The sequence below is a fragment of the Rattus rattus genome, chromosome 5, assembly GCF_011064425.1.
Source record: "Rattus rattus isolate New Zealand chromosome 5, Rrattus_CSIRO_v1, whole genome shotgun sequence".
Classification (NCBI taxonomy): Eukaryota; Metazoa; Chordata; class Mammalia; order Rodentia; family Muridae; genus Rattus; species Rattus rattus.
This window is the reverse complement of record NC_046158.1, coordinates 72,356,457-72,361,965: the sequence shown is the minus strand read 5'-3', so window position 1 is coordinate 72,361,965 and position 5,509 is coordinate 72,356,457.

Genomic DNA, 5,509 nt, shown 5'->3' with positions numbered 1-5,509 from the left:
GATGGTGCCATGTAGTCTTGGTTTCTGTTGCTTGGGTTCCTGCGCTTGCCTCTCGCCATCAAATTATCTCTAGTGTTACTTTGTTCTGCTATTTCTGACAGTGGCTAAACTGTCCTATAGGCCTGTGTGTCAGGAGTGCTGTAGACCTGTTTTCCTCTCTTTCAGTCAGTTATGGGGGCAGAGTGTTCTGCTTTCGGGCGTGTAGTTTTTCCTTCTACAGGTCTTCAGCTGTTCCTGTGGGCCTGTGTCTTGAGTTCACCAGGCAGGTCACTTGCAGCAGAAAAGTTGGTCTTACCTGTGGTCCCGAGGCTCAAGTTTGCTCGTGGGGTGTTGCTTATGAGCTCTCCGCAGCGGCAGCAACCAGGAAGATCTGCGCCGCCCCTTCCGGGAGCCTCAGTGCACCAGGGTTCCAGATGGATTCTGGTGCTTTCCTCTGGAATCAGTAATGTGTGCAGAGAGCAGTCTCTTCTGGTTTCCCAGGCGTGTGTGCCTCTCTAAAGGTTTAGCTCTCCCTCCCACGGGATTTGGGTGCAGAGAACTGTTTATCCATTCTGTTTCCTTCAGGTTCCGGCGGTGTCTCAGGCAGGGGTCCTGCCGCTCCTGGGCCCTCCCCCACAGGAACTCAGAGACCTTATACAGTTTCCTCTTGGGCCAGGGATGTGGGCAAGGGTGGGCAGTGTTGGTGGTCTCTTCTGCTCTGCAGCCTCAGGAGTGCCCACCTGACCAGGCGGTGAGGTCTCTCTCCCATGGGGTCTGGGAGCAGAGAGCTGCTGCGGGCCGGGATCCGCGGGTGTGGGACTCCGGTAAACACAGGACGTGCCCAGTCCTAGAGGAATTCTGCCTCTGTTTGTCCCGATTTCACCAGGCAAGTCACTTGCAACAGATAAGTTAGTCTTACCTGTGGTCCGGAGGCTCAAGTTCGCTTGCGGGGTGCTGCCCACGGGCTCTCCGCGGTGGCAGCAACCAGGAAGATCTGCGCCACCCCTTCCAGGAGTCTCCGTGCACCAGTGTTCCAGATGGATTTTTGATATCATCATTCTTAATAGCTGAATAATGTTCCATTGTGTAAATGAACCACATGCTCTGCATCCATGATTTCATTGTGGGACATCTGGGTTGTTTCTAGCTTCTGGCTATCACTAATAAGACCACTATGAACATAACAGAGCATATGCTTCCGTGGCATGTTTGGGCAACTACTGAGTATATGTCCAAGAGTGGTATAGCTAGGTCTTCAGATAGATCTATTTCCAATTTTCTCAGGAACCTCCAGATAAATTGCCAGATTGCTTGTACAAGTTTGCAATTCCATCAGCAATGTAGGAGTGTTCCTCTTTCTCCAAATACTTGCCAACATATCACCTGCAATTTTGATGTTAACCATTCTGACTGGTGTAAGGTGGAATCTCAGGGTCGACTTGACTTACATTTCCAAGACTGGTAAGGCCTTTGAACATTTCTTTAAGTGCTTTCAGCCATTTGAGATTCTTCTGCTAAGAATTCTCTGTTTAGAACTATACAGCATTTTTTGATTGGGTTGTTTGGATTTTTGGAATTTAGCTTCTTGAGTTCTTTATATATTTTAGATATTAACCCATTGTCAGGGATGGGGTTAATGAAGATTCTTTTTTCAATGGGTAGGCTGTCAATTTTTCCTATTGATTATAACTCTAACTAAACAAATGAAAGTTCTGTATGACAAGAATTTCCAATCTCTCAAGAAAGAAATTGAAGTAGATCTCAGGAAATCGAGAGCTCTCCTATGTTCATGTATTGGTAGGATTAACATTAAAAATGACCATCCTTCCAAAAGCAATCTACAGATTCAATGTAATTCCCTTTAAAATTCCAACACAATTCTTCAAACACATGGGAAGAACAATTCTCAATTTTACATGGAAAAACCAAAAACCCAAGACAGCAAAAATAATTCTTAACAATAAAAGAATTTCTATGGGAATCACCATCCCTGACCTCAAGCTGTACTACAGAGCGTCAGAGATAAAAGTTGCATGGAAGTAGTATAAAGGCAGTCAGGTTGATCAGTGGAATAGAGTTGAAGACAAAGAAATAAAACCATGCACTTATGGACACTTGATTTTTGACAAAGAAGCAGAAAATATACACTCAGGCAAAACGCATCTTCAATAAATGGTGCTGGTCTAATTGGTAGTTAGTATATAGAAAAAATGAATATAGGTCTGTATTTGTCACAAAGCTCAAGTCAAAGTGGATAAAGTTCCTCAAAATAAAACTAGGTAAACAGAATCTAATAGATAGTAGGAATGAGCCTCAAACTCATTGGCATGAGTGAAATTTCTTAAACAGAACTCTAAAGGCTCAGGGTCTACGATCAAAAATTGATAAATGGTACCTCATGAAACTGAAAATCCTCTGTAAGGCAGAGGACATAGTCAATAGAAGAAAATTACTCTTTTTTTCTACATCTCTTCATTTTTTTCTTCTATTTTTATTAATGCCAACCAACCAGAGATTTGAGGAACTAAACCACTACCCAAAGACTATACCTGTACTGACCCTGGGCTCCATCTGAATAGATAGAAGTGAATAGCCTTATTGGGGTACCAGTGGAAGGGGAAGCCCTTGTTCTTGCTAAGGTTGGACCCCAGTGTAGGGGATTGTTGGGGGAGGGCAGTAATGGGGGTTGGAAGGGGAGGAGGATACCCAAATAGAAGGGGAGTGGAAGGGGTTAGAGGACTGATGGACAGGAAACCGGGAAGGTCTCCTGAGAGACACAGCCAGAACATGTCAAATACAGAGGCAAATGTCAGCAGCAAACCACGGAACTGAGAATGAGACCCCCATTGGAGGGATTAGAGAAAGGACTGAAAGAGCTGAAGGGGCTTGTGATCCCTTAAGAAAATATCTCTTAAAAGGATAGTTATATTTAGTGAGAGATGGGGTTGCTATCCCACAGTCAAAGGTCTGACCAAAATTCTTCCTGTCTGAAAGAAATTCAGGGATGGTTATGGAGAAGAGCCTGAAGAAAAGAAGGTCCAGCAACAGGTCCAAAGTGGGATCCAGCACAAGGGGAGGCTCCAAGATCTGACACCAATACTGAGGCTATGGAGCATTCACAGAAAGTGACCTATCATGACTGCCCTCCAAAAGACCCAAAAAGCAGTTGACAGAGCCAGATCCAGATATGTGCACTCAAACAATGAAGAGAAGCTGCTGACCCCCTGGTTGAATTAGGGAAAAGATGGAGGAAGGTGAGAAGGAGGACAACCCTGTAGGAGGACTAGCAGTCTCAACTAACCAGGACCCCCGAGATTTCTCAGACACTGAATCACCAACCAGGCAGCATACATTAGCTGAGATGAGATCTCCAACACATATACAGTCTAGGACTCCCAGGTCTGAGTTCAGCCAGAGAAGATGCACCTAACTCTTAAGAAACAGGAGGCCCCAGGAAGTTTAGAGGTCTGGTGGGGTGGGGACATACTTGTGGAGCCAGAAACGGGACAGGGGGAGGTATGGGATATGAAACAGTAGTGGGTTGGACCGGGAGAGGAGTAAAATCTATAGTGTACAAATAAATAAAAACTTAAAAAAAAAGATAGTTGTGTTGTCTTGCCTTTAAATACCAAAACAGGAAGGAGCTTTATCTTTCCTTTGTCTTTTTAAAAAATTATTTATTTATGTATTTATTTTTATACTCCAGATTTTAATCCCCTCCATGTCCACCCCCTAGCCATTCAACATCCCATACCTCCTCCAACCTCCAACCCCATTCTCTTTTGTTAGTTGTTTAGTCCTTGGGAGCTATGGGTGATCCAGTCAGTCTATATTGTTTTTACTATGGGGTTGCAATTCTCTTCAGCTACTTCAGTCCTTACACTAGCTCTTCCATTGGGGTCCCCTGTCTCAGTCCAATGGTTGCCTGTGAATACATACATCTCTATTGGTTAGGTGCTTGTAGAACCTCTCAGGGAACAGCCATACAAGCCTTCTGTCAGCAAGGACTTCTTGGCATCAGCAAAAGTGTAAGTGTTTGGTGTCTGCAGATGGGATGGATCCCTAGGTGGGGCAGTTTCTGGATGACCTGTGCTTCTACTTTTGTTCCATTTTCTTTTGTCCCCATCTTTCCTTTGGACAGGACTATTTCTAGGTTTAAAATTTTTAGATGGGTGGATGGCCTTATCCCTCAACTGGGGCTGAGCCTCTCTACTAGGGGTGGTCTCTATAGGTTCTCTTTCCCTTTTGTTGGGGATTTTGGCTAAAACCACTTTGGAATTCAAGCTTGTGATTAATTAGAATATTGGAAATAGTTCTACATGAAGATGTAGCTGTACTACTACTTGGCATATTACCAAAAGATACTCCAACATATAACAAGTACACATGCTCCACAATGTTTAAATAAGTCTTATTAATAACAGTCGGAAGCTAGAAACAACCCAGATGTTCCTCAACAGAAGGATGGATACAGAAAATGTAGTACATTTACACAATGAAGTACTACTCAGCTATTAAAAAACAATGACTTCATAAAATTCTCAGGCAAATGGATGGAACTACAAAATATCATCCTGAATGAGATAACCCAGACACAAATGAACACACAGGGTATGCACTCACTGATGAGTGGATATTAGCCTAAAAGTTAAGAATACACATGATACAACCCACAAACCATATGGAGCTTAAGAAGAAGAAAGACCAAAGTGTAGATGCTTCAATCCAATATAGTAGGGGAAACAAAATAATTACGGGAGGTAGAAGGAGGAAGTTACCTTGGAGGGAAAGAGGAGGGGAATGTTAAAATGTGGGGCAGAATCATGTATTGGAAGGAACAGGAGAGAAGTCCAGAGGGTCAGGAAATTGAATAGAAACAACTAGTAGTGTGGAATGGGGAACTGGTGGTAGAAAGTCCCAGATTCCAAGGAAGAGAGAGACTCACAGGATCCCAAGGCAATGACTTTCTTATCTTTGATGGAAATGACAATTGCAAGACAATACCTAAAGTGGTGCAACCTTAAACCTCAGACTGTATTAAGAAACAGTCAGATAAAACCAACTTGTTTGTTTCTTCTTTTAAGTAATTAAATAATATTGAAATTAATTTTACAACAGATGCAATTTAAAAGTGGTATGAAATGATATGCTAATGAAAAGCTGAAAATTTCAGACCCTTAAAGTAAACATTCAGGTATGAAATGCTGGTCAGTTTTGTCCTCAGTCTTTTTTTTTATTTAATTCAGTGTTAGAATACCAAGTGATGATGTGTTAGTTGAAAAACTACAAGTGTCATCATAAACATTACTCCTTTATCAATATAATTTTTACTGTAGTTGGATACACTTGGTGCAGAAAAACATGGTAGGCAAAGACATGAGAATAAGTATTGGTAGAATGCTTGATTAATGAAAATCTATGATCTATATGTGCAGCTTAGGGGATGTCAGGGAAGGGTGGGCAGAAAGAATTTAAGGGCTAAGGTAACTGAGATATAAAGTAAAATTATGTCATCTGGCTATGACATAAA